At 38.7% G+C, this 24,500-nt stretch overlaps 1 protein-coding gene across 1 annotated transcript in view; it reads right to left on the bottom strand.

Annotated features, from left to right (window-relative positions):
* PAK5 (p21 (RAC1) activated kinase 5) overlaps window positions 1-24,500 on the bottom strand; it is a 296,814-nt gene that overhangs the window by 190,629 nt on the left and 81,685 nt on the right. The window lies entirely within an intron of this gene.

Genomic DNA, 24,500 nt, shown 5'->3' with positions numbered 1-24,500 from the left:
TCTCTAGAGATAACTGCACTGTATTTCCCTTCTAAAAATACGAATCCTTCAACCAGGCTCCTACTGATGCTTTTCTTTAAACCCCCCAATTTTTTTTCTTTTTACATTAAATAAAAGCTACTGATGACTTCCTTTGAACTGTCCACATGAAAATAAAGAGCCATAGTTCCAAAAAAATTAATAAAATAAAATACACAAGAGCAATTAATTATATCACTAATGAAAAGTAGTACAATTTAATCCTTTTATACTTACTATTTTAAAACTAAATGGCAGTTTCTATCAATAAAATCAACAGAAAAAAGATGCTTCAATTTATAACTACTATTCTGCTATGTTTTCAGAAAAAAATTAAGACACACTTCTCTTATGGAAACCTCTACTTTTTAATATAACCTCAGCTACATGAGAAACACAAGAATACCAAGCCCGTGTTTTGAATTTAGGTATTTCATCATTTCATTTTGCATGACAAAAAGAACAAAAAAAGTAAAAACATGGGCATGCTCAAGAGTGCTTTAGGCTCCATAAAGCTCTTAAAATATAAACATAAAAGCTCTTAAAATCTGAAAAAAGTATGCCATGGATGTGTTCCGACATGGTATGCTGAGTCCTTTGGAATGAATATACATGTACATCCACATTAAACTGCAGATACCAACAACCACTGTTAGCCCAAGCAAGTGACAGTCTATTCCATTGAGTTTTTGATTGCTGAATTCCTATTCTTGTCAGCTAGTTTTCTGTGCTAACCTTTATCTGGTGTACAGGAACTCAGCCTCATCCAATGTAAAATGAGATTCATGTATGTCAATGATTGGTAGGAAAAGTTTCTTGAAAACATACCTTAAAAGTCAGAAAAGGGAGAATTCCTGTGCTGCAACATACAGCAAGAAGCAATTCAAACAGCTCCAGGGGACTCTAACATAATGGCAGAGAACTTGGATACCATTTTGCCAAGTTCTATGGCATTCATTTTACCAACAGATTTTGGTAGAACCTGTCTTCTTGGTAAAGAAGCAGGCTCTAAAATAGCACCGTCCAATAGAAATATAATGTGATCTACAAATGTATGTCACAAATGTAACTTTAAATTTCCTAACAGCTGCATTAAAAAGGTAAAAAGAAACAGGTGAAATTAATTTTAATAATGCATTTTATTTAAATATAGTCAAAATATAATTTCAGCATGTATTAATAAATATTTTCACTTATTTTTTTCATAATCAGTCTTTGAAATCCAGTGTGTATTTTATGGTTATCACACATTTCAATTTGGAGTAGCCACATTTCAAGTTCTCAGTAGTCACTGGGGTTAGTGGCTCCCATAGTGGGCACTGCAAATCTAGAGTGACTTGTTTTGATATGTGACTTATTTTGATCATTTAAAAATCTAAGCAGTGACACTAACTAGAGAAGAATGACATTTCAAATACAATGGGTAAATGAATTTTCCAAGAAAAAGTTGGTAGAAATTATACTAGCAATACAAAAGTTGACACCAACTAGCTGGATTTTTATTTTATTTATTTATTTATTTTTTAAGATTTTATTTACCTATTCAGTAGAGACAGAGAGAGAGAGAGAGAGAGGCAGAGGGAGAAGCAGGCTCCCAATGAGCAGGGAGCCCAATGCGGGACTCGATCCCAGGACCCTGGGATCATGACCTGTGCCGAAGGCAGACACTTAACCATCTGAGCCACCCAGACGCCCTTTATTTTAGTTTTTAAATACACCAATTTTAAAGCAGATTCTTTGCAGATAGAGAAATGATTGGGTCATTAAAGTATGCCAAAATAAAACCCATTCAACTTTAGTGAAACACCCCAAGCAAATAATGAAACATGCTTATTTATATTCTGCAACATGGATAATAAAACATAATATAGGGAGCCTGAAGTGAATATACAATGTCAAAACTAATAGCACCATCTTATAATCACAGCCTCCAATCCAATTATTAGTCTTTAGATCAGAATTTATCTACACTAAAAATAGACATCAAAATATTTTTTCCAGAGTCAGATTAGTTAATTAAAATAATATATACATCCAGTAGGTCAAATATAAGGTTTAGAGGTCTGGTTGCATGTCAAAAAGCCATAAAACCTCCAGGCAAAAATAACTGCTCTGTAGAAACTGAAAAGCCTTTCTAAAAGTTTTTTAAGTAACAGTATTTATTATTTTTTTAAAGGTATTTATTTTTAAACAGCTTAGTACTCTAATATCAATGAAACACTGCAAGCCTCAAGGCTATCAAATTACCTGATAAGTCATAACACTGTATACTTCTCAGGGTAGATTTTAATTTGCATTCCATGATGTGAAATAATTGGCATCCAATATAAATGGCAAACATTATACATTTAATAAAACTTTCCTTATCTACTATTCATGTGTTCACTGTAGAAAAATTGGAAAAACATATAAAAGCACAAAAGAGAAAAAAAAATCACTCAGAATCCCAGCTCCTAATACACTGCTGACATTTTAATCTATATTCCTCCATGCTTATACTAGTATAATTATTACTGCCAGGTCTTTGTGATATAATAAACTCATGTGGGCTCTCTTATAGATCTGATTTTCTCAACAGATCTGATAATCCCACTTGGCACATATATACCCACACACTTCCCTTCTCCTACACAGCTGTCTAATCAAAGGTTGAACAGAATCCAGGGGCACTCTGATCTGGGGTTGATCTGTCAATGTCTTTTGTCCTTTTTCTCCCACTCCATCCCCCCCAACCATCCCCCCAACACCCATACAGTAAGACCTCAGTCTAAACACACTTTCTTCCAGTTAGCTCAAAGCTTTGTAGTGGTCTCTTAAGAAGAGATGGTGCTTCATAGAAACAATGACTACCAGTCTACTTATTTACAACCTTAAAACAGAATTATTAGGAAAAGACACTATCTTCTCTTTCTTACTAACAACATTGGTACTGGCTAATAAACGTAACCTTTTGGTCATATTTCAGTGGGCTTTATTTTGTGCCTGAAAGAATCTACTTTCTCAGACAAATCTCTAGATTCAACAATAAACATCTGTCAAGTGCTTAAAAGGGCAGACATTGTGTTTAGGACCAGACAGTGAATTGTAGATAAAGCAGACATGATCTTTTGGCCTCACAGAAGTAATATTTTAGTAGAGAAGATAGTCTGCAATCAAGTCAACAGATAAATACATAATTACATACTGGGATCAATGCTACAAAGGTAATGGACATGGATGTTGAGATAGAGAACACAACATTGCCTATCTTAGTTTCTGACACAATGACCTGTTTGAAAGACTAGCAAGAACTCAGGAAGTTTCCCCCACCTATTTCACCAACACTGACCTTCTGCTCAGAAGAATACCACTGTGCTAAAGAGACCCCACATTGGTTGTAACAATTTTTTAGTCAATTACCAAGGTAAAGTCATTTAGGAAGCTTCTATTAGACTTTGTGTTATAATAGGGGAGGGCCTCCCTTTAACACAACTGTGGGCACCCTGCCTATGAAGTTGATCTCAAAACTTTGCAATATGACACCTTTTTTTTGTATTAGAGAGGATGGAAACCTGGAGAAATTTTTGGATCTTTGTTGCGCAAAAGCACTATCCTGACTATGTGTATATACAAAAGAAGGCCTACAGTGTTGATGGGATAAGGCAGAGAGCTAGTTTGTCCTCCATGGAAGAGTAAAAGGAATTTGGAAGAAGTGAGTAGGCAACTGGATAAATCAGTGAGAATAGGGGAGAAGTGGGGAGACAAACAGAGACATAAAGACTAATAGAGAATGAGGGTGGGAGACAGGAGGGACAATAAGAGAAAAACAGAGAGAGATACAAAGAGAAAGAAAAGGGAGAGAGACATAAGACAGGAATGCATGCACACACACACACAAACACACACAGAAACATACATAGAAAGCAGAAACCCCAAGACAAGATCTAACAAAGTTGAGGCCAATAATGCAAGCACACAGTCCCTGAGAATTCCTCTGTGGCTGAGAATGTCTGATGTGTCTAAAATATTAAAAACTAACTTTAAAGTTCTCTCTCATTGTCTGCTATAATTTCTGTTAATCTTTAGTAAAGTCTGCTAGCCATACTCCCCCTAGGATTAGAAGTGTTTTGAGGAATGAAGAAAGAATAGAGGTAATCATAGTGGGGCAAGCAAGCTGGTGAGAGAAGATGCTATAGGATCCAAGAGCCAAGGAAGAATGAATAGGAGAAACAGTCTTCCCTGTGGGCTGCCTTGGGAGTGCTGAGTGAACTGCCATTCCTCAAAATTATTCTTGAGACAAGTATATGCAATATATAATACTATATAAAAGAAAAAGAATTGATATTTATTGGGTACCTGTTACCTCTGTGCTTTATAGATACAATCTCATTCTTCAAAACAACCCTACCAATTGGTTCTACACACTTTGATTTTTTACACATCAGAAAACCAAGAGTAAGTTTCCAGGCTGGGGAGTTGAGAGGGGGAATTCAAGAGAGGACCAGCAGACTTCCTGAGCTGTGAAACCAGACAGACCAAAGCAGCTAGAGTTTTCAGCAGGAAATACCAGAAATGAGAGAGCACAAGGGAAGGAGAGGGGAGGGATAGGGAAAAACTATACATCATAGATTCAAAAACGTCAATAAAACCCAAACACAAAAAAATGTGAAGAAAACCACACCAAGACACATCACACTTATACTGCTCAAACACAGTGATAAAGAGAAAATCTTAGCAGAAGCCAGTGGAAAAAAAGACATTTATGTACAGAAAAACTAAGATAAGGATGACATAATTCTCATCAGAAACTATGTGAACAAGATAACAGTGGAATAAATTCTTTAAAGTACTGAAAGAAAAAATGTCAATCTAGAATCTCTATCTAAAAAAAAATATGTTACACAATTAAAAGTGAAATAAAGATATTCTGAGAAACCCCCTTCCCCCCACCAAAAAAAAAAGTCCCTGGGACAACATGGGATAAAGAAATAGCAGGAGACATCAGACTTACACTTAACCATATCAATAACCACATTAAATGTAAATAGTCTATATATTGTATTAAAAGGCAGAGATGTCAGATTGGATAAAAAAGAAAGATCCAACTATATGCTGCCCACAAAAAACACATTTTATAGATCAACAAATGTAAAGAATAGAAACAGATATGCTAAAGCTAATCAAAAGAAAGCTAGAGTGCTGTATTAATATCACAAAAAGTAGATTTCAGAGCAAAGAATATTACCAAGATTAAAATTGGTCATATTGTAACAATAAAAGGGAAAATTCATCAAGACCTAACAATACTGAATGTTTATACATCTAAAAACAGTTTCAAAATACATGAAGCAAAAGTTGATAGAACTGCAAGGAGAAATACACAAATCTATAATTATTGTTAGATACTCAATGCTAACTTCATAAAGGCATCTCAGTAAGGCTTGAACAACACTAACAACCAATTTGACCTAATTAACATTTATAGAACACTTCAACAACAGCAGAATAAACATTCTTGACAAAACCATAGAACACTTATCAAGATATAGTATATTCTGGGCCATAAAATTAGCTTCAATTAGTTTAAAAGGATTCAGTACAAAGTATGACTCATACAAAAAAGATTCATACCAAGTATGCTAACTGACTATAATGGAATTAGAAAACAACAACAGAAAAATCTATGGAAAATTCCCAAGTATTTGGAGACTAAATAATACAATTCGAAATAAACCACAAGTCAAAGAAGAAATCAGAAGAGAAATGAGAAAGTATTCAGAAGTAAATAAAATTATACATATAAAGTTATATATATATATATACATATATATATATAATTGTGGTATATAAGATAAAAACTTGTGGGATACCACTATAATAGTACCTAAGGGACGTTATATAGCACTAAATTACAAAAGAACATAAGGGGCACCTGGATGGCTCAGTTGGTTAAGCAGCTGCCTTTGGCTCGGGTCCTAGGATGGAGCCCTGCATGGGGCTCTCTGCTCAGCGGGGAGTCTGCTTCACCCTCTCCCTCTGCTGCTCTCTATGTCAAATAAATAAACAAAGTCTTAAAAAATATACATAAGAAAGTTCAAATTGATGACCTCAGCTTTTCCACCTTAACAAAGTAGGTAAAGAAAATTAAACCCAAAATAGAAGAAAACCCAAAATAGAAAAAAGTAAATAATAAAAATTACTGTAGAAGTCAATATATAAAAAGCATAAAAACAATGGAAAAAAATCGATGAAATATAAATCTGGTACTTAAGAAGATTGATAAAACTGATAGCAAGACTGATCAGGAAAAAGAGAGATAAATTCTAATAAAAAATTTAGCAGATGAATCTAACACTATATAAAATAGATAATACATCATGACCATATAGGATTTATTTCAGAAAAGCAAGGTCGGTTTACGTTTGAAAAATTAATGTAGGGGTGCCTGGGTGTCTCAGTCATTAAGCGTCTGCCTTCAGCTCAGGTCATGAACCCAGAGTCCTGGGATCTATCCCCGCATCAGGCTCCCTGCTCCTCCTTCTCCCACTCCCCCTGCTTATGTTTCCTTTCTCACTGTGTCTCTGTCAAATAAATAAACTAAAAAAAATATTAAAAAAAAAAGAAAAATTAATGCAATTCATATTTTTTTCAAAGATTTATTTTCAGAGAGAGAGAGAGTGCATGAGTGGGAGGAGGGGCAGAGGGAGAGACTCTTTCAAGCAGACTCCCCACTGAGAGAGGAGCCCCTGGACAGGGAGGCTCAATCCCACAATCCATGAGATCATGACCTGAGCTGAAACCAAGAGTTGGACTGAACTACCAAGGCACCTCTGTAATTCATATATTAACAAGCCAAAAGATTCTATTCTCGATAGATGTATAAAAATCATTAACAAAATCCAACATCCATTCCTGATAAAAAAAAATCTCAGCAAACTTGAAATACAAGGGAATTACCTCACTTGATAAAGTGCATTTATGAAAAACATAGAACTAATATCATATTTAATAGTAAGAGGACTGTTTTTTTTCCCTAAGGTGATGAACAAGATGAGAACGTCTACTCTTACCACATCTATTTAACATTGTTCTGGAGAGTCTAGTTAAGGTAATAAGGCAAGAAAACAAAATAAAAGACAGCAATATTGAGAAGTAAGAAGTAAACCATCTTTATTCATAAAAATGGTCTGCTGGAATCTACAGAAAAGCTATAGAATATACATTAATTTATCAAAATTGAAGAATACCAGACCAATATATTAAAATATATTGTATTTCTAATATACTAGCAACAAATAGTAGAAAACAAAATTTTTAAATGCCATTTAAAATAGCATTAAAAACTATGAAATACTTAAGGATAAATGTGATAAACTACATTGTAAGCTATAGAAGATTACTGAGAAAAATTAAAGACCTAAACAAATGGAGAAATATATCTTGCTCTTAAGTCTCAAATCCTAATATTTTAAGCAATCAGTTCTCCCCAATTTGCACTATAAAATGACAATCAGAATCCCAGGAGGCTTTCTTTTTAATAGAAAATGACAAATTGATTCTAAAATTCATATTGAAGTTCAAACTTAGGATAGCTGAAACAAGGTTGAAAAACAACAGAGGAGTAAGTAATCAATGTAATGCAGTGTTGAAGACAAACAGATCAATGGACAGAACAGAGTCCAGAAATAGAACCACAGATATATGGACTACCGATTTTCAGCAAAGATGGAAAGGCAATGCAGTAGAGAAAGCATTTTCAACAAATGTGATTGCAACAGTTACATATCCATTTGCAAAAACATGAACTTCAGTCACACTTATTACCATATAAAAAGATAACTCAGAATGGAACATAGACCTAAATAAAACCTAAAACTAGAAAACTTATAGAAGAAAACACAGGTGATAATCTTAGTGGTCATGGGTAAGCAGAGATTTCTTAGAACACTAAAGGCATGAGTCATAAAAGAATTTTGAAAAATTAAATTTCATCAAAATTAAGTACCTTTATTCTTCAAAGGACACTGTTAAGAGAATGAAAAGACAAGCCAAAGACTGAGAAACCTATTTTAAAATCATAAATCTGATAAAAGGCTTGTATTGAGAATATACAAAGAACCCTCAAACACAATAGTAATCTTAAAAAACCAATCAATCCAATTAAAAAATAGGCAAAAGACTTGAGCAGACTTCATGAATATACTGTATACTGATAAGCAGTCACATGAAAATATGTTCCATAGCATTAGTCATTAGGAAAATATAAAAACACCATGTGGTACCACTACATTCCCGCTAGAATTGCTATAATTAAAAAGATTAATCATACCAAGTCTTGGTAAGGATGTGGAAAAACTGGCAGTCTCACACATTCCTCAGTGTATGTAAAATGTTGTAAACACTTTGGAAAACATTTGGCAATTTCTTGAAATGATAAACATGTGTCCACTATTATGTTCCAGCCATTTCATGTTTAGGTATTTACTCAAGAGAAATCAAAGCATATGTCCATACAAAGGCTGGTCCATGTATGTTCATAGCAGCTTTATTGGTGGTAACCAAAAAAACCAAAACCAAAACAAAACAAAAACAAATAAACACTCCCCCTTACCCCGACCACTACCAACACAACCTAGAAACAACCTAAATGTCCATCAGTAGGTGAATGTATAAACCACCTGTGGTATATACATACTCTAAACTACTGTCTAACAATAAAATGGAATAAACTCTTGATACATGCTACAACATGGATGAATCTCAGAATAATGATGAAAGGAGCCAGACCAAAAAAGTGTACACACCACATGATTCCATTTATATAAATCTCTAGGAAATAAAATCTAATACATGGTGACAGCACTAAGATTTGTGGTTGCCTGGGGACAGAGGTGCGGGTAGATAGGGAGGGAAATGAGACTGAAAAAGGCCACAAGAAAACTTTTGGGGTGATGGAAATGTTCACTGCTTTGATTATGTTGATGGTTTCATGGTTACATACATATGTCAACACATATCAAATTGAGAGCTTTAAGTAGGGGCATTTATTTGCATGTCAGTTATACCTCAATAAAGCTGTTGTTTTTTTTTTTAAGATTTTATTTGAGAGAGAGAATGTGCATATGAGTGGGGGTTGGGGGCAGAGGGAGAAGCAGAGGCAGAGGGAGAAGCAGAGGGAGTATTTTAAATACTCCTTTAAAAAAAAAAAAAAGAGCTTTGGGGCACCTGGGTGGTTCAGTCGGTTAAGTGTCTGCCTTCGGCTCAGGTCAGGGTCCCAGGGTCAGCGGGGAGCCTGCTTCTACCTCTCCCTCTGCCTGCCCCTCCCCCTGCTGTGCTCTCTTGCTCTCTCTCTCTCTCTCTGACAAATAAATAAATAAAATCTTTAAAAAAAAAAAAAAGGAGTATTTAGTTCCTCAGCTGTACTAGCCATATACATAAGCTCGATAACCTTATAAAGTTAACAGCTACTGTATTGTCAGTACAGATACAAAACATTCCCATCAGTCAGAAACCCAACAATAACAGACTGCCTTGCAAATTATTTTAAATGTTGCTATATTTTGTGCCAGAGGTAAGTTACAAGATCATGTGGAATTACTCAAAGCTCAAACCCTGGCATGATTCCCAGTTTAGTCCAATTAACATATTATGTTAATGTCCATATAGTAAATGATGCAGATAAAAAAAAATTAATCTCTTCCTGGGGCACCTGGGTGGCTCAGTCGGTTAAGGGATGGACTCTTGACCTCAGCTCAGGTCTTGATCTCAGGGTCGTGAGTTCAAGCGTTGCACTGAGTACCACACTGGGCTCCAACTCTGGGCATGGAACCTACCTAAAAAAAAAAGTAATCTGTCCCTATGTATTTGATATAATTCAAAAGAAATATATAACGTTCCTAAGAAATCAGGTTAAATCTGAAATACAGTTAAGAATATAAAAAGCAAGTATATTTCCTTGCCTTTGGATTGTACAAGGAACAAGCCCCTCAAGAACAAATATGTGAAATGATGTGCTATATTTATGTTAAGAACATCACCACAGAGGAAAGATTAACTGTATTTAAATGAAAAAAGAACGGATATGATGTACCTTATGTAATTACAACGAACCCTTGAACAGCTCATGTTGACTGATAACAGGTGAATAACACATTTTGTATGCTATATGTAATATAAACTATAGTCTTAAAGTAAGCTAGAGAAAAGAAAATAAGGAATAGAAAATATATTTACAGTACTGTATTTATCAAAAAATCTGCATATGTGGGGCACCTGTGGCCCAGTCAGTTGGGTGGCTGGCGCTTGATTTAGGCTCAGGTCGTGATCTTGGGGTCTTAGGATTGAGCCCCACACCTGGCTCCACACTTGGTGGGGAGTCTGCGTGGGGATTCTCTCCTCCCTTCTGCCACTCCCCCTGTTTGGGCACGCACTCGTGCTCTCGCGCGTGTGCTCGCTCTCTCAAGTGAGTGAATAAATTTTTAAGAATTTATTTATTTATTTGACAGAGACACAGCGAGAGAGGGAACACAAGCAGGGGGGGTGGGAGAGGGAGAAGCAGGCTTCCCGCAGAGCAGGGAGCCCGATGCGGGGCTCGAACCCAGGACCCTTAGATCATGACCTGAGCCCAACCAAGGCAGACGCTTAACGACTGAGCCACCCAGGCTAAATCTTTAAAAAAATCTGCATATAGGTGGAGCTACACAATTAGAACTTTTGTTGTTTAAGGGTCAACTCTATTAGTAAATTTGAACAGAATAATGTTTACATGGTCACAGATATGATACCAGAGCAACCATGCAGTTGTATAAAGAGGTAGAAGCCATTATTCCTTTTCTTTGTCATTACGCCAAACTGGTACCTTCTTCAGTTCATAATCTTCAAGGACAAAATTTTTGTTTCTCTGAACTAAAATATGATAACCTTAAATGTATTATACAATGGATAAACATGTTTTGGGAAAAAAATATTTAAGTAAAACATTCCCATCAAAGCAAAAAGTTCTATTAGACAGCACTTTTCTCAGTCCTGTATCTTAGTTAAGGAGGGATACATTTTCAAAAGCATACAGAGATTACTGCCCCCCCATAAATGCCTCAGGCACTTTAGCCAGTATTTGCAATATTCTGTAATATATGCAAAGTCCTTCAAATATACCACACTGAAAAATTCCTCTTCCCCAAGTTGGATCAAAAAAAGGTCTTTTTTTTTTTTTTTTTTTTAATCACAGCTTGCAAACATTTTCGAAATGCTCATTGACTTCTCTACTTGGCAACAGTCATACAAAGAACCAAATATTCCAGCTGCATAAAATGATCTCCATATTTGACCTTTCCCATGTTACAGAGATAAAAGGCAACTTGCATGCATTTGGAACACAATTCATGCATGTGATACAGCAGTAAATTGCAATTGCTAAAACTTCTAAAACCACCCTTAGTATTTTATGCAAGTTGAATTTCAAATCGCCAGAAATTCAGAAACACATGAACTAAATTACCTGCTCAAGAGAGTGCTCTTTTTAATTTATCCTACCCTGTCTCTTGATTTTTAAAGTCTTTTCCCAGAACTAAGTGACATCAGTTTCTAATATGAACCTGCACCTCTGCCTCAACTTATCAGAGGGCAGACTGAGACTGAATAATCATTCTCTTTTGAGTAATCAAGTTCCCATGCCTCATTTGAGAAAATCTCAGAGTGACTGATAGAAGGGAAGGATCTTCTGTCTTCAGAGAAGCCCGGTTAGAAGAAAATGCTCAAGATAGAAGCGTATCTTGCCACCACGATTCTCAATCTGGAATCAGTGAAGATAGAAATGAAAACCAAAAGGCCTGACCACACTTGGGCATTTAGCCACAAGTACAGGTCCAAGCTGCTGAAGCAGGGACAGTATTTTTGTCTCGCTTTGGCTCAGTTCAGTATCTCACGCCAACCAGAAGCTCTATTTGGCCATTTGTGCATGCTTCATATTTTAAAAGGAAAAATAATTATTAAGAACTCTGGCACAGGGCAATTTCCAAACATGGAGTCTACAGGAAAAAGAAATTATCAGTGTTCTTTGGTGGTAAAAATGTTGGAACTACCACTGGACGTTATCAGTGAACACCTCAATTAAGAGTTAATCCTGTGGCAGAGATTAGGGGAGTGTTGGCAGAGAATGAGGCCATAGCACAACTGGGGAATGAGAAGGAAGCCTGGCAGCAAACCCAAGACCCTGAACACCTGGGGGCTTATTTGGGGTGAGGGGCACGTCTAAGACAAGTTGAGATTCTCTGGAAATGAAGTGAAAGGCATTAGTGTGGGGGTGGGGCAAAAGGCCTGGCTTTATCCTGTTTCTATTTCTAAACTGTCAGCTGACTGGGATTGAGAGATGTAATAATACCCCCATTAGACAGTAATTCCCCTTCTTGTACCCATACCTTTTGCCATTTAACTTTGGAGTTGCTCCCAAAAAGGTGAGGTATATTTCTTTATCCAGGTGACCTGCTTTGTCCAACAGAGTAACAGTTTACTACTCCAAGGCTAGGTCCTGGGAGACCTTGCCTGGGCGAGCCTGCCAGAAGATGAGACAGATGTAGCAGGGCCGAGCCGCCCCACTCTTCCTAGCTGAGGCACACCTAGATCAACCAACAGCCAGCCAAGATCATCAGAGCTGCAGAGCTCACCTGTGGCTCATCCAAGCCCCATGAGCAATAAACATTTACTGTACTATGCCACTGAGGTTGTGTGTTTGTTATGAGGCATTACTGTGGTAGTAGAAAACCAACCTCTCTAACCCCCACACATTCTGAAATGCTTGAAAACGAGAGTTTAACTACACGGCCTCTCAGATCCCATACAGCTCAGATTTCTGCCACTGAACCAACAGAGGTCTTGGGCTCACCCGTCAGAACCTTTTTCTTGTCACTTTAGACCTACCCTATTACATACCATACTGCCAAACTACCAGCAATTGGCCTCTAGTCAACCTTATTCAGGCAAGGTCCCCTCCCAGATAACCATCACTTACGTTCACACTGCCTGCAAAATTGAAAGGCAGAAGTGACAAATGTCTGGCTCCATGAGGCCCAGGAAGCCTCCAATAGAGCTGATAGGGAACAGAGGAAGAAAGAAGGAAAGATGGTTGACAATACCATACCCTATAGAATTGTTCACACTCCTTTAGATCACCTGTGAGTACACCACTTTCTTTCTCCCCACCCAACATCACTCAACTGTTATCCACAAGGCCCCTGAAGGAATGGGTATGTCCATCACAGTTAACAGTAAGAATTTTGGATTAAGTTCCTGCAGGAATGTGTTCCAGCCTCCATTCTGTTAAGAATGACATGACTCTGGGCAAGTTGCTTGACCTCTCTTAGCTTCCATTTACTCATCTATAAATCAAAGATTAATACTTGCCCAGACTACTTCAGAGGACTATTCCAGGATAAAATGTGCTAACATTTATAAAAATGCTTTTAAAACCCTAAGGTGCTCTACAAAATGTCACACTCTATCATGAGCAGTTGCTAAGGACAAAGGTCTTTGTTAGGGGAATTATAAGGCAACTAGTTAAAACCTGGGGGGTCTCTTGAGGTGTTGCATAGAATCTCTGAGACCCACTTTTTCAAGCAACACTAAGTAGGATCCCAATGATCCAGCAGAGAAAAACATCCTCTCTCTTTCCTCTACTGAAAGTGAGAATTCGAAAACTGTCAAGCCGAACACTGAATGTAGCTACTCAGAGATCTTACCCTTTTGTCCTTACTTTAAATCCCACCTTAACAAGATATGAAGAGAAGCTGGAGACCAACAGTGGTCTTATGATGAGCAGGTCATCCTAAGGCAGAGAGCAAGCAAAGCTGAATAAAGCAACGCGGTCTCCAACCCTCACCACCCAAGGGCATTCAGATACCACACAGAGTTGACCTTCTTAGAAAAGATTCTGATAATGATTTCCTCCCCACACATTACTGTGAACCTGTTCACAGCAAGAAAACCAACAGACAGATGGCAGTGTAAATATCAGGTGCCAAGTATACACTGTTTCTTCCATGCAAAAGCCAAGATAAAAGTGAAAGAGAATCATCTTACTTTTATTATTGTCTCCATAACAAAGGTTAACTGAAACTAAAGTAGATCTGCCTATACATAAAAATAGGAGCTCCATTATTATTTCATCCAAGTCATTCTCTCATTTATCAGATGGAAGTAGGAAGTTTGTTTTTAATCTCAGACAATAAAGGCATCTAAATATCCCATAAATAAATTACACACACTGATGATCATTCTCTTAGCTAAAGTCCCTGAGGCATCCTGAGTATAAGCAAATATACCAAATTCTGTTCAAACAGCAGACGTGATGCCCACAACCCCTGCTTTCACACAGTTCCCGTTCATTCCTGCTGTGTGCATTATACTCCTGGTGCAGACAACACCTACACCAGCGAAGTCATTTCAGGATGCACCCAAGAAAATAGTTTTCTGGATTTATTTATATACTTGGTCTCCAAATAGTAAGGTTTCAAAAGTGAATATTCTCTGCATCTAAGCCATAATTCATGGGTGGGAAAAAGAGAATTCACTGTGGGTTCATCACTTCTCCCTCTTTCTCTCCCTCCCTGGATGTTCCTCCCACCCCTTACTCTAGGAAGTGTTGACCTTGACAAAACCAGAACTTCTTATAAACACTGTGCTGGATTTACTAGCAGGAAGATAACCCAGACATTCTTATCTAAGGTTTTAACAGGTCGTTTCTGGTCTGTCTTGATTGCTTCAAAAAATTAACCCAGAATTTTTGGATTTATGGGATACAGCCTTCTGGGGAATGGACATTGGTTACATAGGTAGAGCGTTTATATGACTAATCAAGTATAAAAAACTGAGAAGCCCTAACTCTAAATGGCTTTGCCTGAACTAACTTGTATCACACTTTTAGGCCATATTATCAGTTACTCCTAAACCAAAATGCATCCCAGTGCATAAAAATAGTTTTAGGAAACTGCGTCAGAGGTTCCAGACCCCTTTGAAGACAAACATTGGGATGCTGAGATTGTGCTTATGGTTTGCTCATATTCTTCATTAATTATTAGTAACACTTGATGTTGGATAAGATCCATGATCCTTTGTGGAACAACATGCTAGACACAGTGTCTATTCTTTAATAGACACCTTAAAGGGGAATGTCCTAATTCCCTGAAGTCTGCAGAAGACTGAGAAAGGATCGGATGTGATTAAGTTCAGGGTTTTACGAAGGGGAGATCATCCTGAACTAGCCATTGTGTTGGGGGAGGGGGGAAGGTGCAGAGGAAAAGGAAGACACAGAGGAGAAGGCGATGTGAAGAGAGAGATTTGAAGACTGGAGTGATGTGGGCATAAGTCAAAGAGTGCTGGCCGCCACCAGAAGCTGGAAGAGGCAAGGAACAGATCCTCAGGAGGGATACCTCAATTTCAGCCCACTGATCTTGATTTCAGACTTCTGGCCTTCTAACCTGTGAGAGAACAGATTTCTACTGTTTCCAGTCAATAAGTTTGTGGTAACTGGTTACAGCAGGCACAGGAAGCTAATAATACATACCCTAAAAATGCCCTACAACAGTTCATTAAATAGAAAAACCCGAGAAAGCAATATGGCTTATTCTAGAACAAGTAATTTCTGTTTTTAGCTCACTCAACTGGCAACACTGGCCTGCGCTTCAAGGTCCTATGGTAAGACCTAGACCATGCAGGTGCTAGACCATGTAGGCTCACTACCAGCAAGGGCTTTTCTGATTACACTGGCATCCCCTGTATATGCCCCCTTCACGGGCATTCCTAATATGGCTAATGAATGGATAAAAAAAAATTAACAAATTAAGAGTTTGAGGAAAAAAAATCATCAAGTTCATGCTGGGTGACCAGATGGACAGCTAGAAGTGGATTATGGATTGAACAGAAAACTGGCAGACCATTCTGACTACCTCCCTGATGACAAGCAACATCCTGGCAGAACTCTTTTGCTTTATGAGGGCCGGGTGGTGGGATCACAGTCCCGAATGATGTTCCATACAAGCTCAAAGTTATCTCTGTTGTGACTGAGGCCTGCCTTGATCTTGCCTTTGGGTTCAGCGGTTGGCACACCCACAGCACTCAGCATTGGTTCTCATTTTCTTTCCATGTCACCCGAATATCAAGTTTTGCTGTTCATGTTTGTGATTTAAGCAAAATCAGCTCATTCTGGCTAGGGTGTGAGGCCTCTTGGGGAATGTACAATTTATTTGCCTATGATGTGAGCTATTGAAGAAGTTCAAACAGCAGGTGAATGGGGGTAGAGAGGAAATTCCCAGAGGAAGTTTTGTTCCTCTCAAGTCAGGTTTTCAGAGAACATCCCTCAGTACTTGATTTGAAATGAAGTCATCCCCTAGTCAAAAGTAAGCAGAACACACATTACACAAAGCTAAGTATAAGTAAAATTAATTATCTGACACTTGGGGTTATTCATTCTTTTTCTTCTTTCAATTTCAGAGATTAATTGAAAGCTATCAGTACCCAGTTATTTCTTTTTAAACTGCCAAACTAAGGCAATTGCCTTAGTCAAAGGCTTAAAATGGTACACTTATGTCATTTTTCACTGTGAGTGACACTACATCAAAAAGCAATTTTCACTTTTAATACATAAAATACATTAGACATCTCACATGCTTATTAGAAGATGGACCACAACACTGGTGACTCAGTTTCTTTGTGAGATGAAATATCCCATGAGAAGAAAACCACCTTTTACAGCTGTTAAATTTAGCTGACACTAGATGGTCAATTTAATATCTATAACTCATTTTGGCTAATGGACTACAAAACAATCAACCTAGTATAGTAGTACAGTTAATGTAATATCCTGGGTGCCTCCGATGATTTTCACCCATTAATTTTAGACTCCTATACAGTGCTTTTTCTATAGCCACAAGGTATGCAGGAATCTCCTTCTGAGATACAGGCTCTGGCTTATAGGTCTGGGGGAGGGCCCAATAACCTGCATTTTACCAAACTCCAGGGGACACCAATGCTGCTCCCCAGATTCCACCTTGAATAATAAGGCTTTAAATGAATAAAGGACAGAAAAGTGAGTTAACACTGCTGAAATCCTCAAAATATGAAAAGAAAATTAAGAGAAAAAGGAAGTGTCATGTAAAAACAAGAAAAAACATATTGTGAGTCTAATTTAATGGATTATATTCTTTTCTCACTAATTGTTGCCCCAGAACCACCCCCCCCAGAGAGATGAGTGATGAAAAGAATGTCTGCATCAAATAAGCAAGGTTTTAAAATGACTAAGAGCAAACCCAACATTAATGTGGGTTTCGACAACTTTCCCATCTCCCATGCAGAGAATAAGGGCTCCTCTGGTAATGATCTTCCAAACACTGTTACCATTTTTTTAAAAGATTTTATTTACTTATTTGAGAGCCAGAGAGAGAGCCAGAGAGAGCATGAGCAAGGAGGAGAGGGAGAAGCAGGCTTCCCGCGGAGCAGGGAACCTGATGCGGGGCTCGATCCCAGGATCCTGAGATCATGACCTGAGCCTAAGGCAGATGCTTAACCGACTGAGCCACTCTGGTGCCCCAAGACTGCTACCATTCTAAGGTGTCCCAGGCTCTCCCTTTTAGGCTGGTGGGTCTGAGGCAGCCTTTGCCCTGCCCCATACACCTTGACACCTGCTCCATAGAGGGCCACTTGGCTCCATGGAGGGCACCTGATGGTATAGGTCTTGGAAATGCATCTTCTCTATCTCAACTAAGTCCTGCTCAGACTTCTCAGTATCCAGAAATGGCACAGAGATCCCTTGAGCTGAACCGAAAAAGCCAATAGAGCCAAATCTCTATTTTTTTCTTTATATACTTTCACATTGATGTATAACTTACTACAATGTCTTAAGTGTAAGACTTGATGAACACTGACGCTCAGTATTTGTACACTCAAGCAACAACCCAGACCAAGGTCTAACATAGTGCTGTCCGATAGGACGTTCTACAGTGATGGAGAGGTTCCATAAAGAAATATAATTATGCACTGTCCCATTCATTAGCTATTGCCCACCATGTCACTGAACACATCAAATGTGGCTAGTGCAACTGAGGAACTTAATTTGTAAATGTATTTAAATTAATTTACATTTAAAGAGCCACAGTGGCTAATGGCTGCCATATTGCACAGCACAGGCCTAGAACATTTTCAGCAGCTCAGTTTCTCTTGTGCCCTCTCCCTGGCAAGATTTTCCAAACATGACCTCTCTTCTTTTTTTTTTAATTGAAGTATAGTTGACACACAATGTTACATTAACTTCAGGTGTACATAACTTCTCTTCTGACCTCCAATATAATACCACAAGTGAATTTTGGCTGTCTCTAGTTTAATGATGATCAAAAACATTTTCAGTTTTTTAGATTTGGTGCTTTAATTGAAAGAATGATGGGTAAATATTAGAAAATAACCCTTTAGTAACAAAAAAGCCAGTGACTTACTTTATTATCATTTTTATCTATAAATACTCTTTCAGGGGCGAATAGTTTTGTTTTTTGTTTTTGTTTTTTGAGGGAGAGACAGAGAGGGCATACAAGTGGGGGAGGGGCGAGGAGAGAGAGAGGGAGAGAATCTTAAGCAGGCTCCATGCTCAGCACGGAGCCCAAAGCAGAGCTCAATCTCAGGATCCTGAGATTATGACCTGAGCCAAAATCAAGAGTCAGACACTTAACCCACTGAGCCACCAGGTGCCCTGGGGCAAATAATTTTTTAAAACCTATTGAGAGGGCACCTGGGTGGCTCAGTTGGTTGAGCGACTGCCTTCAGCTCAGGTCATGATCCCAGGGTCCTGGGATCGAGCCCCACATCGGGCTCCCTGCTCTGCGGGAAGCCTGCTTCTCCCTCTCCCACTCCCCCTGCTTGTGTTCCCTCTCTCGCTGTGTCTCTCTGTCAAATAAATAAATAAAAATCTTTAAAAAAAAAAAAACCTATTGAGAGCTATCAGTTCTCACACACACACACGAGATAAAAATGTTAACAGTCAACTTATCCAATATTCATTTAAGGTACTATATAGACTTTTTTTTTTTTTTTTACTCAAATACATGGAGGCTAAAGAGCATCCTACTAAAGAATGAATGGGTCAAGGGGCACCTCGGTGGCTCAGTTGGTTAAGCGACTACCTTCGGCTCAGGTCATGATTCTGGAGTCCTGGAATTGAGTCCCACATCGGGCTCCCTGTTCAGCAGGGAGTCTGCTTCTCTCTCTGACCCTTCCCCCTCTCATGCTCTATCTCATTCTCTCTCTCTCATTCTCTCAAATAAATAAAATCTTTAAAAAACAAAAAATTAAAAAAAAGGAATGAATGAATGGGTCAACCAGGAAATTAAAGAATTAAAAAAATTCATGGAGGGGTGCCTGGGTGGCTCAGTCATTAAGCGTCTGCCTTCAGCTCAGGTCATGATCCCAGGGTTCTGGGATCGAGCCCCGCATCGGGCTCCCTGCTCAGTGGGAAGCCTGCTTCTTCCTCTCCCACTCCCCCTGCTTGTGTTCCTGCTCTCGCTATCTCTGTCAAATAAATAAGTAAAATCTTAAAAAAAAAAAAATTCATGGAAACAAATGAAAATGAAAACACAACTGTTCAAAATTTTTGGGGTGCAGCATAGACAAAGCTTTCTAATGAGCTGTAATTCTTATTAAAAACAACCCTAAGCATTCACCATATCTGGTATTTGAAACATATGCAATTGTTTTTCTATCTTTTCCCACTTGTAAGGTTGGAAAATCCTGATGACCATGATGATTATCTCAGATGTTTTTGTAAACCCAACAAAATCCAGAGTAGTGTTTTGCATTTAACAACTGTCCACGGTTCACTTTTGGAAAGAGGATAATAGGGTCCTAAAGTAAGTACTAATTTAAATGTTTTGAAATGAACATTAATATGAGATATTTTGCTGTTCCATAGGTTGATGTAATCATTAGTTATTCTTGCTTTTTATAATATTTATTATCCACTCAATTACTGCTACTCAAAGTAGCTGATATACAAACTTTTGTTATGACCAATGACAAGATAAGGAACTTGCACAAGGATATAAATCAAGTCACTGTTTCCTTCAAGAGAGTCCTACACAAGAAAAACGTCAGCTGGACTGAACAGTGTACTGAATGATTTATGTTCTAGCACAAATTTCGCATTTCATTGTTTGACCAGTAACAGCACTCGGATAGCACAGGTCCATGGACCACACTTTGAGTACTGTTGCCTTAGACCATAAATTCTTGAGAGCAAAGGCGCCTGGGTGGCTCAGTTGGTTAAGCGACTGCCTTCGGCTCAGGTCATGATCTTGGAGTCCGGGGATCGAGTCCCGCATCGGGCTCCCTGCTCGGCAGGGAGTCTGCTTCTCCCTCTGACCCTCCCCCCTCTCATGTGCTCTCTCTCTCTTTCAAATAAATAAATAAAATCTTAAAAAAAAAAAATAAGGACACCAATCACTTTGGATTAGAGACCCACCCTACACTAGTATGAGCTCATCATAATTTAATTACATCTTCAGGGCGCCTGGGTGGCTCAGTTGGTTAAGCAACTGCCTTCGGCTCAGGTCATGATCCTGGAGTCCCGGGATCGAGTCCCACATCGGGCTCCCTGCTCAGCGGGGGGTCTGCTTCTCCCTCTGCCCTCTTCCCTCTCGTGCTCTCTGTCTCTCATTCTCTCTCTCTCAAATAAATAAATAAAATCTTTAAAAAAATAAAAAAATTTAAAAAAATAAATTCTTGAGAGCTGTTTTGTAAAGCGGAATTACCCAAACATTATTCAGTTCTTACTCCCTGGTGCGTCATAATTCCGGACTTTTAGCAAGTATCCAATAAAATATTTTAAACTAATAGTTGTTGAGCCACATAGATCTTCAAGTATTTAATGTATTAATCTTCATCAGTTTCTGCTCGAACTTTTTCCTACCAAAGGGAATTACTCTCTTGATGGCAGCAGTAAATGTTTGCCTCCCTGAAACCTCCTAAAACACAAAATGAGAATGATCAGATTCCACAGAAAATTGTTAAACAGACTAATTCTATTTAATGAAACTATTTTAAGAAGAAAGTGACACCTTCTTCAACAGAGTGAAGCATAACAATGACTTAAAGTGCTCTAATTTTAAAATTATGGTTATGATTTAATTAATAAAAGAACCTAGAAACCAATGAAGCAAAACTTTTAAATCCTCCTAAATAAAATTCTCATAATTTGGGTGGTACGGGGCAACACTAACATACAACTGTGTTCGTCGTAAGAGACGATATATTTAGTGCAATATAACTACTCATTGCCTCGCAAGCATTATTAATTGGAGGGAGCTAGTCATGGCTCTTATGTGTAAGCAACAAAAAGTAACCCTATTCTACTGAAGAGTAAAAGAATTTATTGAAAGAATAATAATAGGCAACATGCAGAATGGCTGAAAAGCCTGAAGAACGAACCAAGGAGAGGCAAAGGAGGCTAACATAGACCACAGCTAGAATTCCACCCCAATCTGCCCAGTGAGGACATGTATGTGTTGTCCCGTAATTTTCAATGGCACCAGCATCTGCACTGGTCAATGTTCCTCCTGGCCTGTGGCCCCAACTGCTACTACCTCTACCAAGAAAATGGATTCTTTCCTGCACTGTGCTTCATCACAGTCTAGGCCATGGTTATCTGATCACCCAAACCCAGGCCACATGCCTGCACCCTCGCTGCAAAGGAGGCTGGGAAACTAAGCCTCTGGCTTCCCTGGCATCAACAGAATGGCTCCCACCTAGAAAATGGACTGTGGATATCTGGCAGCCCTTCCGAATGACAAATGTACACTGCAATGTGTTTCCAAACTATTCATGCTAAGAGAGGCTATGACTAATTACTGATGTATAGATGTGAAGCATTACTAACATATAGAGGACCTATAAAAATAAAAAGGTCCTCTAGCATCTTCCAAACGCCAGATGTGTCTTGTTCAAAATGTAGTTTTTGCGACTCCAAGCATTTTAGCATAAACACTTCGAGACCAGATTCACCTAGGGAGAGGCTGTGCAATATACCACGTCCTCCCCCATTGCTCCCTCTCACGGTGTATTTCCCAAGGCCATCATCTAATTAACAGTCACAAACCCTCCTGCAACACAACTGCCTATCAAACGGCTGGCTTCTTCATTAGCTTGCATCTCTCTCTTCATCTCTTCCGATTAGCAGCTGATAAAAGGAAATCACAAGCACCTGATACTCATTTTTCATGATGGAGAGATTTCATTTCTCTCTAAAGCACGAATAAAATTCAATTTCAGAGAGCTCTCTTCCCCATTTGGAAAACCAGGCTCTGACTACGGAAGCCTTTATCTGACAAAGACTCCTCTCTGAAAATGTTTCCTTGTGTCGTATTAAGCAAGGTACCAATACGTTTCTTCTGTAAATGTCATCACTAAATATGCAGCATCAGATGCATCCACTTATAATTCTTTGGACCATCCCAATTCCAATTTCCATAATAAAAGATCATTTGTCATGATCAATATTTATGATGTGTGACTGAGTCTATTGCCATGAAAATCTGGAAAACAAAACACATTTTAAAAGGAAGGTTACAAGTATTCTTTAATTTCGTTATTTAGTAAAACTTTCATGTAGGGTCTGCTCTGTAGGGAATCAATGAACATTTAATAAGTGAGGGAGCTAGTCAGTATCTGTATAATCAGATACTGTCTTTGACATTACGAAACACATTTTGGTGGAAGAGATAAGCAATAAACATGTTAAATTAACAAATCAAACAGCATTCTTAAGGAAGTGCACAAAGCAATATGATGGAAAGTAATCAGAAGAGTCCTATTTGACCCAGGTGGTTAAGGATGTGGTTGTATTAAGAAAGAAGTCCTGGCCGCCTGGGTAGCTCAGTCGTTAAGCGTCTGCCTTCGGCTCAGGTCATGATCCCAGGGTCCTGGGATCGAGTCCCACATCAGGCTCCCTGCTCGGCGGGAAGCCTGCTTCTCCCTCTCCCACTCCCCCTGCTTGTGTTCCCTCTCTCGCTGTGTCTCTCTCTGTCAAATAAATAAATAAAATATTAAAAAAAAAAAAGAAAAAAGAAAGTCCTATGAAAAGCTGGAGAAGGAACATACCAAGGAGAGGGTCCAGCAATTACAAAGTCCCTGAGATGGAATGGGCATGATATGGTCCAGGACTTCATAGGAGGCAGATAAGGCTGCAGCTGGACAGAAGTCAGATCACTATGGGATATTTGGGGCCACGGAAAGGAGTACAGATTTGTTCTAAGAGTAAGAGTGACAAGAGACAGGAATTGATTTATATTTTTATATTTTATATTTTTAAAAGGTCACCATGCCTGATGTGTGGAAAACAGATTAGAGATAGCCCAATGTGGAAGTAGGGAGGTAGGTCAGGGAGTTACTGTGGTCAGCCAGGTGAGATGGCGGATTGGATCAGTTGTGGAGAGGGAGGGAGAGAGAGAGAGAAAGAGAGAAAGAGATGAATTTTTTAAAAATATTTTAGTGAGGGGCACCTAGGTGGTTCAGTCGGTTAAGCATCTGACTCTTGATTTTGGCTCAGGGCATGATCTCCGGGTCATGGGATCAAGCCCTGCGTCAGGCTCCATGCCCAGGGTGGAGCCTGCTTAAGATTCTCTCTCTCTCTTCCTCTGCTCCTCCCCCCTTCTCATAAGCTCCCTAAAAAATATTTTATTGATAGAACAGGTAAGAATTACTGACTGATTCAACATGGGGAATCAGCGTGCAGCAGACTACAAAAATGACCACCAATTCTCCATCCCATTGTAACATTGTAACAGGACCTTGCACCTCCTCCTGCCAGGAAGATAGTCTGTTTCTCCACCCCTTAAATCAGGGCTTGGACAGGTAACTTGCTTCTGCCAACTGAGTGAGGCAGAAAAGCAACACCTGAGCCAATTCTAAGGCTGGGTTTCAAAAAAGTTTTGTAGCTTCTACTCTCTTCTAGAACCCGGTTGTTACTATGAAAACATGCTGAGACTAGCCTTCTGGAATAGGAAAGACTGTGGAGAATGGGCCCAGGCATCCCGGCATCCCAAACCCTGGACCAGCCAAACCCAAGCTGATCTCCACCTGACCCCCACATGGAAGCCAACCAGCGGAACACAACCAAGTCCAGCCAAATCTGCATAACTACCCAGAAAACCCGCAGACCAATGAGCTAAATAAAGGCTTGTTGTTTCAATTCACTAAATTTTGAGGTATAGTGTGTTACACAGCAAAACACCTACTGTTACAACTGGAAAGCCAAGAATCAGATATGATGTTTACACCACATAACTTATGTAATTTATATAAGTGCAGCACTTGACTCAAGAAAGTTTGCTTACATTTTCTTATTCTTTGGGCAACCTTAAGGTAATGTTATCATCAGAGAAAGACTATGTTACTCAAGCATATATGTCATTGGAAGGTGGGTTTGTATTAAGATATATGACCAACTGGGAAAGCGATGATAAATTCCTGTTCTTTAT

Source organism: Mirounga angustirostris, unplaced genomic scaffold (assembly GCF_029215605.1).
Source record: "Mirounga angustirostris isolate CCGP_5_RB_7025 unplaced genomic scaffold, mMirAng1.0.hap1 SCAF_10, whole genome shotgun sequence".
NCBI classification, from domain to species: Eukaryota; Metazoa; Chordata; class Mammalia; order Carnivora; family Phocidae; genus Mirounga; species Mirounga angustirostris.
This window is presented reverse-complemented; position numbering and strand designations above follow the sequence as displayed.